This window comes from Macaca mulatta, chromosome 6, assembly GCF_049350105.2.
Source record: "Macaca mulatta isolate MMU2019108-1 chromosome 6, T2T-MMU8v2.0, whole genome shotgun sequence".
NCBI lineage: Eukaryota > Metazoa > Chordata > Mammalia > Primates > Cercopithecidae > Macaca > Macaca mulatta.
Window position 1 is genome coordinate 163,199,987 of NC_133411.1, and position 20,600 is coordinate 163,220,586.

Genomic DNA, 20,600 nt, shown 5'->3' on the forward strand with positions numbered 1-20,600 from the left:
GGGGTGTGTGTGTGTGTGTGTATGTAGACAGTTAACTCAGTTCTTACCCGGTCCATAAAGTCTTCCCTAACTCTTGACATACACTCATTCTCATGCTACCCTTTACATTTTCTTCCCTTCCCTTACAACTTATCACAGGTGAAATTAAAATATGTATTTGTGTGAACATTGGTGTGTTGTGTGCCTCTCCTACTAGACTGTCTATTCTGATTGCAAGGACCACCACATTGGTCCTGTTCACCACAGATCCCAGCTCCTTAGGCATACAGCAGGTGCTTACTACATGTTTGATGCATGATCAGAGCCTGGTTCTTCAGTTTTCTTAGTACTTCAGTACTAAGAGTAAACCTCGAGCACACTATATGAGATTTATCTGTGTCCACAGAGCAAGGCCTGTGAGCCTGCTGATGGTAGGGGTGTGCCTTCCTCATCCCGTAGTCCTGCGGTTTGGCAGAGAGCCTGGAAATATCTATATCTCTGATCCCGGCCCTGCCACACACTGTCTCTGTGACCTTGACCCAGTCACTTCCCCTTTCTGAACTTTAGTTCCCTCATGTATCAACTGGGATCACAATAGTACCTACGACCTCTTAGGTGGCTGTGACTGTCAAATGAGTTAATAGATGTCTATCAAGTGCTTAGGACAGTGCCTGGTGCAGAGTGAACATTAAAGATAGACATCTGAACTTGGTGTCATTTCTGTTGTGGACGTTACTTATGGTTGGTGTGCAGGAAGGGGAGTCAGGGATGAGTGTACAGAGGTGCTTGCACAGGATGGATGTGTGGGTGCAGGTATGTCTTTTCTTTCTGTAGGGAAGAAGATTTTTGCAAACTGTAAAACACTGAGCAAACAGTCTCTGGTCTCATCCTCTGCCTAAAATATCTCCCTGTCCCTTCACTCCTCTCTTTATAATAGCAGCCCCCATTTTGGGGAGAAGCTCAATATGCCAGGCCCATATATTCTCTCATTTATTCTTGACAGCAGCCTCTGAAGGAAGCCTTGGGGTCCCTCCTCTCAGATGAGGAGGGCTAAGTAACTCGCCCAGAATCACAGGCCGTGGAGCGGCATCCCTAGGCCTATGGACTCAGCATGCAGACCCTGGCTCCACTTCTGCCTCTTGCTTCCTCTCTTCTGCTTTCCCTTTCCCAGCCTCTCCCAACCTCATCCTTGTCCCAGTGTGGGCTGCCACCCACAAGCCAAGGGCTCACAGCTGGGCAGTACAAAAGGAAAAAAATGAGTGAACTGCTCAAGTGATTAATTGATTTTCTGCAACATAAACAGCCTCCGCCACCTGGGGACAAACACCTGAGCCTTCCCTCGGTACGGGCTGCCTGCTCTGAGCAGGCTCCTTGTTGTACTCCTTCTCAGGGCCACAGCAGTGGCAGTGAGGGCTGCGCTCACTCTCTCACACTCCCCAAAGACCCAGCCACAGCAGAGCTCTCTGTCCCGGAGCTCTGTCCTGCCTCGGGATCCTGTGCTCTTCCTCTGCCTAAACGCCCTCTTCCCAGCTCTTCCAATGGCTGGCTCCCCTCATCCCATCGTCATTTAGACCACACCACTACCATTATTCACCATGCTGCGGTTACATGGCTATTTGATGAGCTGTTTATTCATTGTCAGTCTTCCCCCACTAGACCACTTGTGGTCTAGAAGGAGGTGATTAGTAAATGTTTGTGAATGAGTGAATAGATGCATGAGGAGGGAGGGAATGTATGGCAGCTACCCATGCATACAGAAAACCATCACCAGCAGCAGGGCCATCTTCAGCCAGCAAGACAGATGTGGCTGTGGAAGACACTGCGGTTCCTGCAGTGACTGGTGCTGGTCCACATGTGTGTTTTCAGGCTCGGGTCCCTGTAACCTGTTTTTCTGAAGCATCAGCTGCCCTGGGTTGGGCTTGCAGCACTCAGCAGGATCCCCCTCTGGGCATGATAGGGCATCCATGCTTCAGACATGGAGTAAACCAGACCTCAGCCAGATTTGAAACAAGCGTCTCTCCTTGTTCAGTTAGAAAAGAATTTCAAGATCATCTAGGCCAGTGACTTTGTGCCTGCTTCTCAGAGCAGTAGAGGCCCCAGAGAAGTCTCAGGAAATGCTGTGAGAGGTATGGAGAACCACACAGGCACAAGTGGGGTTCAGGTGCCTCTCCCGGCCTGGTCTATATTTACTTTCTGAAAAAGTGTTCACTGGGGGAGTTCCACTGCTAAAAAAAGGTATGTGAAAACCACTGTGTAACTCAACCTGCTCATTTTACAGATGGGAAGCCCGAGGCCTGGAGCAGTAGGCAGACTTAACCAGGAGCACACAGCTAGCTGGTTGCAGGAGAGGGACAAGACCCCATATCTGGGCCACAGTGCAGCCTTGTCCCCACTCACCTCAGGTGGTTAAGTGGCACATCTGCAGAGATGCGTTATTCCTTTCTATTTCCAAGGGCACTTCTTAATAAATTACTTTCCCATTGTATTACAGTGTAAACTTTTTGCTAAAAAGAATTCATTATCAAACATGATTAGTCCTGACCTATAGTGGTTTGCACTTCTAAATATCCCAGTTTCCTCAGTGTTGTACCCAGTGGTAAAGATAACAGAATAACCCCCTCCCCTGCCAATGAAGTGTAGCAGTCTTGACAAAGAAAAGGTACACTTCATAAGAAGATCATTCTCTAAGTGCATCTGTTTCTCCAGAGAGCAAAAATATTAATTCAATGTGTACCATACCCAATCCTAAAAAGATACAGAAGAAAAATAATACCGTCCCATTTCACAGATGAGAATGAAAACAGACCCCCCTGATCACTGCCCCTTTCTCTCAACCAATCAGGCACCCAGCCCAGAGGAGGACTCCCACCTCACACCCCTCAGTCTTGCACCTCAGCTGCCACGTTTTGCAGCCTGCATTTTTCAGAAAAGCAATCATTATTCTTGTTTCAAGAAGAAATTCTTAAGGCGGCTTTGGAAGAAAACTTACTCAGCAGTGATTGTTTTAAAAATGAGATTTGGGAAAAACAATTTCAGGATTATGGAGAGGCCTGTCTAAAGTACAGCAAATATGGACCATCCTACAAGACAGATTTCTCTGGGCTACATTAGCAGAGGCCGTTCTCAGAGCTGAAATTCATAGATGCTAACTACAAGCTAGATTGGCACTGCCTAGCAGAAGGCATTTTCCTCTGAAATGAATCCCCTCCAAGATCCTCAGGGCAACTAATCGTAATTCAGCTAAGGGTCGAGACCTCAGGTAGGAGACAAAATTGGAGCAAATGAATTCTTGAAATAAGATCCAGAGCTTTGTGCGGGCAGTATCAGGGACTCGAGTGGAAGCAGAAGCTGACACCGGAATAATCCTGGCTCCGCTTACAAATAGAACACTACACTTTGCCAGGGGTCTCCAAAAGCTCTTCAAATGCATGAGCTTTGCTCGAGGATTAGGAGAACATCGAGGTGTTTTTGCACATGTGGAAGGGAAAGATGGGGTTATAGGCTGGCAGACCTGTCCCTGGGTTGCACTGCCTGGGTGGCATGTTTTTATGAGGAAAAACAAGAGAGGTCTTGTTCATTTGTTTGTTTTTATTCCTTTTCTCCTTAGCCTCTCCACTTTCAAACAGTGTTGTTTTTCCAGAAAAATTAGTTATGTGGTAATGGAAAGAATTACTGTGTTTGGATTAACTAGAGGCTGCCCGGAATGATGAGGTACAAAAGTGACAGGCTATATGATCTCATTGACAGCGTTTTCTCCAGCTCAACTGCCTTTCTACAAACAAACAAACATAGGGAATGGTTCCCAACAGAAGTTCTTAGCAGGTGTTTGCAGAGCTGTTGAAAAGTTGTTGGCAGTGGTTGGTGCTGGAAGGAGTATAGACAATGCCGGGCCCATTAGTTCACATGGTAGTGAGCTCACCTCGCCATGAGGCCAGAGTCAGTAGTCCTCTTCCCATGATGGGCTGATTAAGTCTGACCTGCACTCTCACACCATGCCAGTCATGGGAACACATTACGGAAATCCATTTTGCTCCGTCCCTCTTTGCATCACTCTTGACACTGCCCGATAAGCATCTATTCCCCATTTCTTGTCTTCTCTCGAGCAGCCTTAGTTTGCTTCTGATACCACCACAACTTGTTGGCGTGGCTGTTTCCCACTTACATTTTATTGCTCAGGTTCTTTCACATTTTTGAGGGTTTTTTTTTGCTGCTTATTTTGTTTTTCTCTATGTCTGTTCTGATTTATCAAAGTAATTCATATTCATGTATTCAGCAGTATTTGTGACATGACTCTGTGCCACATGCTGTACTTTGTGCTGATATAAGAGGAATCAAATAGGCTTCCCTCGATGGCTCCGGTAGGCCTAGAGGAGGTAAGGGGCAGTTGTAAGACCGTGAAACCATGAAATACGTGCTACCTGGTGAAAGTCCAAGCAATGTAGAGTACAGAGGACAACAGGGCAGGCTTCCTGGAAAAAATTCCAGCGAAATTTAATCCAAAGCGTTGTAGATATTACTCCTTGGGGTTAGGGAAAGGAAGAACATTCCAGGCAGAAAGAGCAGGACAAGCACAGGCTGGAAGTCGAGGAGAAAATGTGGGAAATGCAGAAAGAGCCGTCCATAACCTTATCACGTGGAGGCAATTAGTATTAATATTTAGGCTTTTTGCCCCAGTGTTTTTTCTTTTAATAGACCTTACTTTTTAGAACAGTTTAGGTTCACAGCAAAACTAAGTAAAAAGTAGGTAGGTCCATGGCCATGCTACCCTGAACACACCCAATCTCATCTGAAAGTACAGAGAGTTCTCCACTATCAAAATCTCATACCGTAGTGGTACATTTGTTACAATCCCTGAACCCACATGAATACATCATTTTCTCCTAAAATCCATAGTTTATATTAGGGTTCACTCTGGTGTTGTATATTCTATGGATTTGGACAAGTGTATAATGACATATATCTACCATTATAACATCATACAGAGTAGTTTCACTGCCCTAAAAATCCTCTGTGCTCCACCTGTTCATCTCTCCCTTTCCCTAAACCCTGGCAGCCACCAATCATTTTACTGTCACTATAGTTTTACTTTTTCCAGATTGTAATGTAGTTGGAATCATACAGTATATAAAACCTTTTCAGATTGGCTTCTATCACCCACGAATATGCACTTAAGGTTCCTCCATGTCTTTTTATGGCTTGATAGCTCATTTCTTTTTAGTGCTGAATAACGTTCCATTTTCTGGATATACCACAGTTTGTTTATCCATTCACCTACTGAAGGACATCTTGGCTGCTTCCAAGTTTTGGCAATTATTAGTAAAACCACTATGAACATTTGTGTACAGGATTTTGTGTGGACATAAGTTTTCAGCTTACTTAGGTAAATGCCAAGGAGTATGATTGCTGGATCATTTGGTAAGAGTATATATAGTTTTATAAGAAACTGCCAAATTGTCTTCCAAAGTGGCTTACCATTTTGCATTTTCACCTGCAATGAATGAGAGTTCCTGCTGTTCCACCTCCTTGCCAGCATTTGATATTGTCAGTGTTTTGGATTTTGCCAATAGCTGCTTAGTGGTCTCTCACTTTTATTTTCACTTGAATTTTCTAATGACATGTGATATGGAACATCTTTTGTATGCCTGTCTGCCATTTGTAAATTTTCTTTTTGTTCTCAGTATTTTATCATTTCTGTTTTCTTTTTCATACCCTCCCATTTCCCCTCCAGTCCCACCCTGCTGAGGAAATTCAGGTTCGCCGTCTGGTATGTATCATCCCAGACCATTCTGTATAATCATACTAACTAACATATAGCAACATGTAATAGAAAGAACTCATGTTTATTGAGCTTCTACTGTGTGCTAAGTGCATTCACTCGTTTATTATCACAGCACTATGGTAGGTTCTGTCATGCCCAACGTGAAAACCATACTGGCCTCAATGATATCAGACCTCTTTTTTCTACTTAAAAATTTAATATTTTTGTCCCCATTTTACAGATGATAAAACTGGGACACAAGTAAGTTGCTGATGTGTACTTAGCTCAAAGAGGCAGAGCTTTGATTTAAAACCATCCATTCTGATTCTAGAACCTTTACTCCTAAGCTTTACATGCTTTTCCCCCTCTTTTATTGGGATCATACTGTATACATTACTTTACCACATTTTTTTAAAAGACACATTTATTCAGCATCATGGTCAGACTATTACATTTAGCAATCAACAGCATGGGTGCAAAAAAAAAATCAACATTAAAACGCTTTGTTCAAATGCTTTACACTTTCCACAGAACAGGGACTAAAATAGCCTGTTATACAGTTAATCACAAATACAGTCCTTGAGTTTTTTGCCCATACACATGAGTATTTGTCTAAAACATGTCTTCTTTGTAGCAGCTAGGCTCTGCCACTACTGTGCTTGGCTGAGTTCACAAATCTGATATAACCTGTAGCTTCCCTGTCACTTCTCTGGCTCTCCTCTCCTGCTAAGCTTTGTTTTCTTGCAGTAATTAAAATCTTCTGTCACTGCCATAGCTACTGCTGGCACTGGAACTGCCATAGGCACCTTGGTTTCATGGTTTGGCAAAGTATTGGCCTCCACCACCATAGGGGACAGCACTTCTGCCTCCAAAGTTTCCTCCCTTCATGGGTCCCAAATTTGAAGACTGATGGTTGTAATTGCCAAAATCATTGTAGCTTCCATCACCTCCAGAATTGCTTCCATCATTACCAAATCCATTAGAGCCATCCCCACTGCCACTATATCCACCACCACCATGGCTGCCACCAAAGCCACCACAACCACTGAAGTTCCATCCATGACCAAAGTCATCATTCCCACTAAAACCACCTCCACAACCACCACCAGAGTTTCCAGAGCCACTTCAGCCTCTTTGGCTGGATGAAGCACTAGCCATCTCTTGCTTTGATAGGGCTTTCCTAACTTCACATTTGTGGCCATTCACAGGATAGTATTTCTAAATGACAGTCTTATCCACGGAGTCATGGTCATCAAAGGTTACAAAGGCAAAGCCCCTTTTCTTGCCACTGCCTTGATCAGTCATGATTTCAATCACTTCATTTTTTCCATATTGTTCAAAATAATCTCTTAGGTGATGTTCTTCCGCGTCTTCTTTAATGCAACCAGCAAATATCTTTTTCACAGTTGAGTGGGCACCTGATCTTTGAGAATCTCCTCTTGAGACAGCTCTCTTTGGTTCCACAACTCTTCCATCCACCTTGTGTGGCCTTGCATTCGTGGCTGCATCCACCTCCTCCACGGTGGCATAGGTGGCAAACACACAGCCCCTGGGGTGCTTGGTGCTGCGATCTCTCCTTACCACATAATCTGTGAGCGTTCCCCATTACTCAAAATGGCTCCTCAGGCTCTCATCAGTTGTTTCAAAGCTCAACCCTGCAATGAAGAGCTTCCTCAGCTGCTTGGGCTCTTTAGGAGACTCTGGCTTAGACATGATGGCAGTGGGAAGAGACTTTAATGATGCTTCCTCAGTGGCGTCCACGGGCAGAAAGCTGCAACTTTTTTTTTTCTGTTAATGTATCACAGCCATCCTTCAGGTCAGTAGTAGAAACAGAGCAAACTCATTTGTCTTTTAATAACTAAATTAATATTCCATAGTGGGAATCTACATTTAGTCCCTTTTTAAGGGCACTTTGTGGAGTGAACATTCAATCATATACAACTTTACATCCTGGTTTCTTTCACTTAACTTTTTACAATCCCTTCTCCTTGTCATTGTGAAATGACTGCCCATCTCTTTTTCTTTGAGACAATGGTGACATAGAGACAGGAGTCAAGCAAGTCCAGATATCAGCTGTATTGTTGCAGAGGCTGATCTAGAGAACACAACATGAATCTCTTTGTACCCCTTTTCTTCTAAATGACTGACCCAGGGACAGGCTTAGCAGGTATGGAACCATGGCCTTGCTGGCAGGGCAGAGTCGGCCAAAAAGCATGGCACAAGGAGGACAGATAAAGCCAGCTGTGCAGGCACAGTGACTGTTTTTACTTCAGCCTGTCCAGCCTCACCTCCACAACCTCCCTTAGAGGTGAAATAGTTTCCTGCTACAAAAGTACAAGGGCAGGGGAAGTGAATTCTGTTCCAGATGATGAAGCTGAGGCTTGGAGAGATGGTTGGGAGGTGGCCTCAGCTGCTTATCTGCCCTCATAATCATCTCCTCCTCGTTGGGAATTGCATTGACAGAAGGGATTGATCATCCCCACAGTGGGCTCAGTAATCTTAAGAATCCCACATCTCAAGTATCAGTCTCCACCACTAAGGAAATCTTCAGGCTTTCTTAATTCTCTTCTCCTTTCATATCTTTGACATCCTAAATGCTTCTCCCTCAGACTCCAAAGGAGAGAACAGCTAAGAAGATTAAAACTGTTACAGAATATCAATTAGTTTATAATGAAGGAAATCTATAAACCTTTTGGTGGATATCTGGTAGAAACACAGGATGCAAGAGTCAATATATCTATGGGATATTTTGTGCGTCTTTAAAAAAAAAACAAACCCCAGGATTTTGTGAATCAAGTACTGTATAAATGATTTACTGGAGAGCAAAAAAAAAAAAAAAAAAAAAATCAAATAAATCGCTCAGATTGCATCTGAAGCATCAAAAGCTCCGATGTTTGGGAAAGAATTGTTTCTGTAGTGGAAAATAGCTGCATTATATTTTCAGAAAGGTGACGCTTCTATTGACGTGGGTGAACCTTGTACATTTTAAAAACTTGGTGCAGTAAGAGTGCGGTAAATCACGGATATTCTTGTGATTTTCTTATGGGATTAAAGTCTAACCTTTTCCACTCTTTTAGTGTTTCCTTAAAAACATAGTGTAGGGGAGTAAAAACCAATGGAACACAAGATTTTGGATAATGTCCCCAGGGAGAGGGCAGAGGAACTGCCCCCTTCTGTCATAGTCTTCCTTCAGAAAGCTCCTGGGCCTTCCTGCTAGCTTAGGCCTGATGTAAATTCTTATCTACTCAGGGTTTGAAGAGAGATGAGATTTGAGGCTGAAATAAAAGTATTAGGCCGGTGCAAAAGGAATTGCGGTTTTTGCCATTTCCTTTCATAGGAAAAGCCGCAGTTATTTTTGCACCAACCTAACAGTAGTTTCCTTAATAAGTAACCTGGTCTAGTGCACACCAGCCAAGTCCTATTCACGTCGTTCACATTCTCAAGCTCAATAAGTGGGGAGCTGAAAGTGCTCATTTGCCTGCGTTGCAGAGTCAAAAAAAGCAGTAATAGCAATAATAATAATGCGACACAGCACCTATATAGCACTTTCTATGTGCCAGACACTGTTGTAAGTGACTTAAACACATTATATTTCACATTATAGGAAGCCTCTTTATAGACAACATTTGCCTAAAGGAAAAATTCACATTTAGTAGAGCAGTCAAACCAAATCCAAGAGATTCCCCTTCTCTGTGTGCCCCACCTCCTAAGTAAAACAAAAACTTCTAAATATAGATGTGAAATGACTACAGCATGACCTTTGATGTATGTCTATATGTCTAATAGGTATGTTCTTCTGTTTTCATTTATTGTAAATCCTCTAAATAATGTTGGTTCTAGCAGACAAATGAAGCATGTTGGCCAAAAAGTAGGCATTAGTTCTAATCTGCTGCCTGACTCCAACCCACAGGCAATCTCCAAGTAAACCCATTGCAAACAGAGATAGTTCAGGGATTCTTCCCAATTTCCTTAAAGAACTTCCAGCCCCTGAAGCTTTCAAGCACATCTTTATCAGACAACCACAACTCCAGAATCAATTATGTTTTGATCTGAATCTGGAGGCACCTTTAGAGCTGTTTACATCAGAGGCTTAAAATGCTACCAATTTTCATAGCCAAAAATAGGCAACAGTTGACAGCTCTAAAGATCAAGAAGGCCAAATATACACATTTATGTATCATTTATTTATTTCAAATTTTTTTAAAAAAGAAAATTCCACCACTGTACATTAATATAGCGTTCGTGGGTATTGAAAGTTTAATTTCTTTTTTCCCTCTTTTTCTCTTATTTTACTGTCTCATACCGAAATCTCATGAAAATGGAATTTTTACATCATTATATAGAACAAAGAAATAAGACACGCGTTAAGGCCAAAGTAACATCCCTTCTTCTCATGTGATTTAGTGAAGTTAGTTCCTATAAAGTATTCACAGATGCAGGCTGCCTTTTCCAACCTTTGGGGATCCTCATTTTACTCAATTTCTTTGCCTAAAAGACAAAAATGCTCATTCCTCCTAGAATAATAATAAAATTATTTTATTTGCTTACTTTATAAATGCAGACCTCTTCAGAGATGCCCACCTTATTTATAAGCAACCAGGAATCTCAAAATAACCAATAACTTCCTGTCATCTCCTATTTGTCCTCCACTCCTGGACTTGTTAATGAATGAGATTTATTGGGCATCGCTAATAATCTGCAGTGAAGGTGAAAGCAGATGGAATTATAAGGCTATGCTTTCTGTCTAGTCTTCTCAGAAATTGTTTTTGTTTTCCTATATGCTGTCAGAACACATGGTTTAGAATATTCTAAATAATAACCTCACTCCAGTCTCTGTTAATAGAAAACTCAAACTAACAATAACCTCCCCAGAGCCTCCACACCAGCTAGCAGATTTATCTTAACCAGGCAGGAGGAAAGACTAGCCCTGACCCTTCCCAGCACACACGTTCTGCTGCCATACGACAGAACTTGAACTCATGAAGGAATGAAAATGACCTATAAATAGACTTTCTTCCTGAGCAAAGTGATGCCAAATATTCTTTGTAGTGGACACAAAACCCTGCATCGTTTCTCCCTTTCGGCTGCAGGGAGATGGAGGACATAGTCATTCTGGTGAACAGCTCCTCACCTTGCACCCAGTGCTTGTCATGCCAGCTGGGTCCTAAGTCCAGATGTGCCTCCGACCAGTCCCATCCCATCCTTTCCCCATCCCATGAACCAGTACATTATTTTCTTTTGTAAACTAGTTGGAGTTGATTTTCTGTCATGTCTAACCCCAAAGCCATAAGTACTGTCTTCCCTTTTGCGGGTTGAGTGAGGATTGAGTAAGGTCCAGCACCGTGACAGGCCGGGCACATGGTCATCATTCCTTCAGTGTTGGTTGTTAATGATGCTGTTGTTATGGTGATGCTTATTATTATTACTGTTACCTGAAATGCTACGCTACCCTGTCTACCTCAAAGTCTCATTATGGGAATGAGATGAAATTAAAAATGTGACATTAATGAGCTAAACAATGCAATGAGGATGTACAAGAGGGTACTGATTTTCACAGAAGGAAAGAACCCTGAGGAGAACTTTCTAGTCAGGTGGCAGAGAAAAATGTGACCTTCAAAGCAGACATTCCAAACCTGGAGTGTGCCCCCGCGGTCTCCAGGTCATCTGGGTTCAAGCAATGGCTCTTAACTCTTACCCTTATCAACTTTGACTGAGGAGCTTGTTAAATGCAGGTTACCAGGGCCCACCCACAGAGATTCTGATTCAGTGGTTCTAGGGTGGGCCTCAGGAATCTGCATTCTTAACAGACATGTCAGATTATTTTGATAGAGTTGAAAAGATCCTCGGACTTTTGGAAAACACAGGATTCCAGGCGTGGCAGGTCACTCAGGGTGCTTTGTGATAGATTCGGATAGTGATGTCTTGGAATGTATACCCTGGGTCATGGTAAGTGCAAAAACGCATGGCCCTTCTGGGAGGAGATAAGTTAAGATGCCTTCAGCCTTGGCCAGACCCCTGTTTTCTAGGATGTCTTGTCCTAAATAATTGCCTTGCTATAACAGGCTTGTGTGGATTTATGGTCTCACATTTAATTTCAGCCGCTATTCATTAATCCTGATGATCTCACTTAAATTATTAAACAGTCATATATTCCAATTTTGAGGGCACTAATTATATCCTTGAGAGGCTGTTATTATCTGGATGATCAGATACACTCAGCCAACACTAGACTGTTTTCTCCTCACTCATCAGAATTTTATACTTTTTCAGGATTTTTTCAGTTGCCACATGTGTTTTATGTGACAAGATCTCAGAGCTGAGGAGTTATGAAATATGAGAGCAGAGGTTCTCAAAGTTTGGTGTGCATAAGAATCACCTGGGAAGAATGTTTAACATGCAGATTCCCTAGGCCCTGTGAGTGTCCAGGTCCTCAGTCTCGGAGGAGTCCAGGAATCTGTGTTGTAACCAGCTTTCTGAGGATTGTGATGCAGCCAGTTCTGGGACCCTGAGCTGAGAAACTCTGCCTTCAGATGTTACTGCTGGTAGAAGCTCTCAAGAGATATTTGATGAGAACAAATACTGAGCGATGAGAGCAGTCCCCTCATTTTTCAGTAGGGAAACTGACACCCAGAGAGGGGAAAGCTCTCCTTCAAAGCCCCACGGCAGAGATGCTGCTGACATCTCTGGCCCGTTGTAAGGATCAAATGAGATAATAGATGGGAAAGCACTTTGGAAAGTATTCAGCACTCTATAAATGCAAGGAGGCACTATTATTTTCAAGTTGGGCCGGCCTTGTGACAGAAATGGCTTAGTACTTTCTCTCTAAATTACCATAATCACCTGTGTGAGGCCTCAACCAAGCCCATAACTCTAAATTCACCAGGCATGGAATAAATTCCTCCTGAAATGTCCAATAAAAATGTATTTTATAGAAGAATGTGCTTGAGGCCCTGCCTGGTCCTCAGTCAGAAGTTTCCTTTTTCTGTTGCCTGGCCCCATCAATTCTGGGGGAAGATCACATCTCCTCCAACCTCGGGTACCTGCTTAAAAAGCCCTGCTTTCCAGCAGGTGGACTTCTGGCCTTTCTTGGAACATATAAAACTCATCCATGAACATTTTTGCCCTCAGAATGCTTCTGCCATATCAGCCCACTTCTAACATCTTTGTGGCTTTGGACATAGGAAAGCTGAAATCAGGGCACCCCAGGTCTTAAAGTTCCTTTAGTTCAGAATACTCAGTGGCTTGGGTTTGCTGCAAGTGTCCTTCGAGGCCAGGTTGCTGATCCTGAAGGCTACCTCTGTGCCTCTGTGTGTGTTTGTCCTGCTGTGTCATGATTAACTGGATAGCTTTTAGGAAAGCATTTCCTCATATTGAATTAGAATCACACTCCTTGCAGGGTTCATCAGTGGGGTCTGCATCTATCCTGATCTTCCCATGACTCCCTCCAGGTTTTAGAAGACCCTGTTTGTATCCAAGTCCATAAGTTCCTTCCACCACAAAATACATTTCTTTCTTTTCTTTTTTTTTTTTTTTTTTTGCAACAGGTCTCACTCTGTCGCCCAGGCTAGAGTGCAGTGGCAAGATCTCTGCAGTGGCTCACTGCAGCCTCCGCCTCCTGGGTTCAAATGATTCTCCTGCCTCAGCCTCCTGAGTAGCTGGGATTACAGGCGTGCGCCACCATGCCCAGCTAATTTTTGTATTTTTAGTAGAGACGGGGTTTCACCGTGTTGGCTAGGATGGTCTCGATCTCCTGACCTCGTGATCCGCCCACCTCGGCTTCCCAAAGTGCTAAGATTACATGCGTGAGCCACTGCACCTGGCCAATAAATTTCTAAAAAACGTGATGGTAGACTGAGTTCAAGAACAGATATTCTGCTTCTATTCACATTTCAACCTTTATTTTTAAATATTTCTTCTACACTACTACGGATCCTATCTCTTAGCAAGCCCTCCACATGCAAAACCTCAAGTTCAGGTATTTGCAAGTTACCCACACACAAAGTCTATTTTTAAATCTAGAAGAAATCAAGGCTTTCCACTGATGTTAGAAAGCCGAGTGTTCCCAGGCAGCATGACTTCAGAGTTCAGGGAATTTCTGCACCATTTTCAGGAATCTTCACCCAACCTGTACATTTTAGAGATGAGAATATACGTTTAGCAACTTCCTAAGGTTATATGACTAGTTAATGACAAGTCCTGCTCCACCTTCAGGGAGCACCTGTTGCTGGCCAGGCATAGCTCTGACAAGCTGCCAGGCCCCTCCAAAAATCAGGCCCACAGTCATAGCCCCCCAGTCCAGGCTGTCCCCAGTGGGCATGCTGCAGTGGCAGGACCGTCCACATGCTCAGAAGGCAAATCTGCCAGCAGCAGGTGTGGACACTCTAGTTGGGTCCTTTTTTGTTCCTTTGCTGACTTAACATAATGAGCCAAAGATGCATCAAAACTCATCCTCCCCCAACCCCCACATATAATTGAGGGATAATTGACAAGTAAAAATTGTGTATATTTAAGGTATACAATGTGATCATCTGATGTTTGTATACATTGTGAAGTCATTACCAAAATCAAGCTAATTAATGTGTTCATCACCTCCCATAGCTATCTTTTTTGTGGTGAGAATATTTAAGATCCATTCTTTTAGCAAACTTCAAGTACATAATACATTATTATTAACTATATTCACCATGCTGCACATTAAGTCTCCAGAACTTATTCATCTTTGAACTGAAAGTTTGTACCCTTTGACCCACATCTCCCTATTTCCCCCACCCCAAGCCCCTGAAAATCACCATTCTGCTCTGTTACTATGAGTTCAACTTTTTTAGATTCCTCATATGAGTGAGATCATGCAGTATTTATCTTTCTGTGTCTGACCTATTTCACTTAGCATAATGTCCTGCAAGTTCATCCAGGTTGTCACAAGCAGCAAATTTCCTTCTTCGTTTTTTTTGTTTTTTTTTTTTGGACAGAGTTTCACTCTGTTGCCCAGGCTGGAGTGCAGTGCCCCAATCATGGCTCACTGCAACCTTGACTTCTCTGGGCTCCAGCAATCCTTCCACCTCAGCCTCCTAAGTAGCTGAGACTACACAGGCCTGCACCACCACACCCGGCTAATTTTTTTTTTTTTTTTTTTTTTTTGTAGAGCCAGGGTTTCACCATGTTGCCTAGGCTGGTCTTGAACTCCTGGGCTCAAGTGATCCACCCACCTCAGCCACCCAAAGTGCCTGGGATTACATGCATGAGCTACCATGCCTGGCTATTTCCTTCCTTTTTAAGGCTGAATAATAATTCATGTGTGTGTGTGTGTGAGACAGAGAGAGAGATACACACACACCACATTTTCTTTTTTCATCTATTGATGGACACTTAGGTTGTTTCCATATCTTGGCTATTGGGAATAGTGCTGCAATGAACATGGCAGTACAGATATCTCTTAGGGATAGTGATTTTGTTCTCTTTGGCTATATATCCAGAAATGAGATTGCTGGATCATATGGTAGTCCCATTTTTAATGTTTTGAGGAACCTCCATACTGTTTTGCATAATGGCTGTATGGAAAATATGAACCAAAGCTCATTCTCGAGTAACATTTCTTGACTAGTGCATTCAAGTATCTGCCCTGTCTTTACATTTTAGCTAATTGCTAACACAACACATGCAGTACATACTTTTAGCAGGACTGAACAACATGTTTAGTCATCTAACAAAGGCATTTCGTCTCATGACAACTTTTTTGGACATACTTCAATGTGCTGTGTCTATAGCTAACTTAATGACAGAAGCTGCCTTGGCAGTACCAGTACCATATAACCAAATGTTATAAACAGCAACTCTCCTATAGGTAGTACTGCTTTTGTAGCAGTGTAAATCACAGTAGTGCTAATTTTTTTGTTTTAAAGAGGCTAAATGCAAGATTTAAACCTTAACTTGTTTGGGCTTTGACTCCTTGTGTTCTTAGAACACAAGCTTTAGTCAGACAGCAGAGTGACCTTGGGCTAGTACTTAACCTCTCTGTGCCTGATTGAGTAAAACTGGGCTACTTTCTCAGAGTTTTACAGATTAATTGAGACATTTTGTGTAGAGAGCTTAGAACAGTGTCTGGCTCAGAGCATCCATCAACCTTGATACCATAACATTCCTTGCTAGGAAATTCTGTGTTTATTCATCCCTGCTCTTTCCTTCATCCTCCTTTCTAGTTCCACATTGAAGATCCTAAACTTAAACGATCATTAATAATGATATATGAGAACAGTAATAAATGTCACCATTTATTAACACTTAATATGTGCCAAGATCTGTTCATTTATGATCTCACTGAGTCCTGTGAGGTTGGCATTGTTGTCTGGCGTTGTCTGATATACAACAGTGCCAACCTCACAGGACTCAGTGAAGTGAAGCTGAGGATTAGGAAGGTGTGAACTGGACAAGTGCATGGCAGAGTCAGAATCCAAACTCAAATTTATTTGGATCAAGAGTTCAAGAGTGATACACTATTATGTATTACTTCCCGTTACCTCATATATGATGATAGGAATAACTTATAAGGATTTTTTTTTTTTTTTTTTGAGACAGAGTCTCGCTCTGTCGCCTAGGCTGGATGCAGTGGCGCGATCTCGGCTCACTGCAAGCTCCGCCTCCTGGGTTCACGCCATTCTCCTGCCTCAGCCTCCCAGGCAGCTGGGATTACAGGCGCCTACCACACGCCCGGCTAATTTTTTGTATTTTTAGTAGAGACGGGGTTTCACCGTGTTAGCCAAGATGGTCTCGATCTCCTGACCTCGTGATCCGCCCACCTCGGCCTTCCAAAGTGCTGGGATTACAGGCGTGAGCCACCGCGCCCAGCATTTTTTTTTTTTTTTTTTTTTTTTTAGACAGGATCTTGCTCTGTCATTCAGGCTGAAATGCAATGATGTAATCATAGCCCACTGCAGCCTCAAACTCCTGGGCCCAATCAGTCATCCCACCTCAGCCTCCTGAGTAACTGGGACTATAGGCATGCACCACCACACCCAGCTAATTTTTAGTTTTTGGTAGAGACAAGGTCTCGCTATATTGCCCAGGCTGATCTCAAATTCCTGAGCCCAGGTAATCCTCCCGCCTCTGCCTCCCAAAATGCTGGGATTACAGGTGCGAGCCACCACACCCAGCCTACTTCTAAGGATTTAATGCCTTATGTTTTCTTCATTTATTTATCATAGAAGCATTCAGTCTTCGCACTTTGACTTTGAAAATCAGGGACCAGGTTGAGCCAGAGAAAATATTCACCTATCAGGAGAAGGAATGAAAAACCAGACATTTTTCTACTTGGTTATCAGTCCCCACGGTTGATTTGCTGAGAATTTTGTCCCCTCTAAAACAGAGTGTGATTTTCTTTCCCTTCGACCTTCATGCCACTGGAAAATTTTAAATTATTCAAGATATTGAAGGTTTATTATCTGCTGGAAGGCTGTAATGTAATTGCAAGGTGTCATTTAAAGAACTGTCTGTCTGTGTGAACCACCTTGTTCTGAATACCTATTCCTGCATAGAGCCAGAAGATGTATATTTATTTATCAGTGGTGGTTCATAGCTGCCTTAGATCAATCACATTATTCTTCCTCCACGGCTCAAGCCCCAAAATAAACAGCTGGTGATGTACAGAGCATTGAAATCATTTGTATATCATCAGTCACTTGTTTCTCTTCTGTTATTTGCATTTTGATGGAGAGCCATATGTTTGGGGGATTTCATTTTCATTACAGCCTTTGGTCACATTGTCCATTTGTAATACCGTCTTAGATATTAATTACCTCAGTCAGAGAATGGCCTTTCAAATATTATATCACCTCCATGTTGTGCTATTCATACTATAAAGCTATAAACGCCAGCTATTGTTTTATTCTTCCTTTTGACACCTGTTTCTCTATGGAGTGGTATTCTTTCCCAGAGTTTGTCATCAGTGATAAGAGAAAATATCTTTGTGTAGAGGGGTGGGGAATTATTATTATTTTTCCTCCATAAATACCTCATCAATTCAGTTCCTTTGTGGAGTAGAACATCCATTAGTGACTTTTCTAGGTGTTGGTATGAGAACAAGTAGACCAGCTTTGGCTCCAGCCCTACCAGTAAATAAATAGCTTTGTGATCTTGAGCAAATTACATCACTTCTTTGTGCTTCAGTGTCTGCATCTAGAAAGTATGGATGACTTCTAAAATCTTGTCAAGCTTTAAATCCTAGAATCCTAGGATGACTTTCTTCACTTCTTCCCTAGAGTTTAAGAGATATAAATTGATAACTTTTCAATGTCTTAATTTTAGTTATATCTTTTTCTAAATCTTCTCCCTTACTGCGTAACTCTTAGATGATGTTTACTTTTTGTCACCTCCAGTGTGTCTGTCCCTCGGAGGCTCGTACCCTTTCTAATTTGCTATTTCAATTCAGCTTTGGAATAAGAAAGCCAGTTATTAGTTTTTCAGGTATTATCTAAAGTAAATAGATGGGTTAAATAGATCCTAAGTGGGTGGCTCAAGGCTCTCACTTGAGATTAGACTTTATGAGCAATGTTTAGTGGCCACAGAGACAGCAAACCCTTTGTTTATATTATTTTAAATAAAAATAATCAGGAAAGGCTTCCTAGATAGGTGTCATTGCCTCGTAAAGGAGGTTCCCTGGGCTAAGAGAACAGCATAAGCAAAAGCATCGAGGCAGGATGGTCTCTCCGCAGTCGTGAGCAGTGATTGTCAGGAGGCTGTACCTCCTGAGTTACTGTACCTCTGTCCTCCCTGCTGAGCCTGGAGATCATTTCCTGATCCCCAAGGAGACACATAATCTGAAAAAGGATTCCAGGTAGAAAGAGTAGTCTGGGAGATGTAATTTAAATTCTGAAATATCAGAATTTCCAGACACTAAAAAAATTTCTCCGGCCAAAGTGGTGTGTGCCTGTAGTCCTAGCTACTCAGGAGGCTGAGGCAGGAGAATAGCTTGAGCTGGCGAGTTTGGGACTTTAGTGCACTATGCTGATTGGGTGTTTGCACTAAGTTTGGCATCAATCAGGTGACCTCCTAGGAGCAGGGGACCACCAAGTTGCCTACAGTGGGGGGAACCAGCCTGGTTGGAAACAGAGCAGGTCAAAACTCCTGTACTGATCAGTAGTGGGGTTGTGCTTATGAATAGCCACTGCACTCCAGCCTAGGCAACATAGCAAGACCCCATCTCTGAAAAAAAAAAAAAAATTTTTTTTTAACTTTCAGTATGTTAGTGTTTATGAGTCAGTGGGAACAGACTATTTGAAATTAGAGCTGAGACCAGTAATGCAGGATGTCTGGTCACCATGGTTATCAGTTATAGAAGAACCATAAGCTCTGGTCCCTCCTGAATTCCAGGAACTGTGTTGTCTGTTACAGTAGCCACTAGCCACATGTGGCTATTCACATTTAAGTTAAAATTCAGTAAAATTAAAACTTCGGTTCCTCAGTCACACAAGCCACATTTCACATGCTCAGTAGCCATATGTAACTGAGACAGCACAGATACAGATCATCATAGAAAATTCTGTTGGACAGCCCTACTCCAGAGAGACAAGTGTGGGACACATGACACAGCCGTTAACACTTAGTTCCTGACTGCCTGCCTATGCAGTAGCCATTTTTTTGTTTCTTTACTTCTCTAATAAACTTGCTTTCCCTTTAGAAAAAAAAAAAAAAAAAAAAGTAGTCCCCGTAGAGCTGGAGGCACTGAGAATGGGATGGGGGGCAGTGGTTGTTTTATAATGTCAGGACTTGCTCTATTCTTCACCATGGCTGGGGCATGGTACAGGACCCTGGGTCCACAGTCCATAGCGCAAATGTCCATTGCAACCAGTGCAGGAAAATAAACTCACTCCTACTCTGCTAGTGGGAGTATAAATTAACAGGCCAAACTGGCAGTTTGTATCAAAACACCTTATATGAGCATATCCTTTGATCTAGCAATTCCATCTCTAGAGATTTTTCTAAAAAGACAATCGAAGATAGTTAAATCGATGTATGTGCAGGGTTATTCACCATAATGTGGTTTAGCATACAAAAACCAATGGAAATAGCCAGTAGTATGCTGGTAAAAGTTAACAACAAGCTGGAGTGAAGGGGAGGAGCCCTGGTTTGTTGCATTTGCCGATTTCTGTGGCATTAAAAACCCCACTTTTGCTGATTTCAAGCTACCAATGGAACAGAGCTGGGAAGAGATGTTCACAGTTGCTTCTTGTAAGCCTGTGCAAGCTCGCTCCCGCACACCACTAGCAAATAGCCTAAGTGTCTGAAAAAAGGAGACCTAGTCAGTAAATCGTGGTAGAAAATTCCATGAAACCATTAAAAATATGCTGTAAGCCAGTGGTTCTCAAACTTGAGTGTGCACCAGAATCACCAGGAGGACTCGTTAAAACCTAGTTTGCTGGGTCTCCCCACTTGGAGTTTCTGATTCAGCACGTCAAGTCTGGCTGAGAATTTGCATTTCTAACAAGTTCCCAGGAAATGCTGATCCTGCTGGCCCTGAATCTATACTTGAAGAACTACTGTTGTAAAAGAAACTTTGATGACATGATAATTACCAAAAATATCCCATGTTGTGAGTATGTATGTATGTATGAAAATAATAGCTACACTGATTGAATTCGTGTAGTGTGACAAGTGCTATGCCAAGCAATTGATGTGTATCACGTTGTTTATTCCTCACTACTATGAAGAAAGTAATGTTATTGTTATCCCCATTTTACATACAAAGAAACTGAGATTTAGAGAAGTGGGGAATCTTCTCCCACGCATCTAGTGGGAGGTGAGACAGGATTTGAACTTGGCAGCTGACCTGAGGGCCTGCCCTCTAACCACTCTAGTGTGCAGCCTTGTGTCC

At 42.5% G+C, this 20,600-nt stretch overlaps 1 protein-coding gene and 1 pseudogene across 1 annotated transcript in view; one reads left to right on the top strand and one right to left on the bottom strand.

Moving 5' to 3' along the window:
• Positions 1 to 20,600, top strand: part of GALNT10 (polypeptide N-acetylgalactosaminyltransferase 10) — a 230,771-nt gene that overhangs the window by 139,419 nt on the left and 70,752 nt on the right. The gene's annotated exons all lie outside the window — the stretch shown is intronic.
• On the bottom strand, positions 6,369 to 7,339 carry LOC114678950 (heterogeneous nuclear ribonucleoprotein A1-like; annotated as a pseudogene).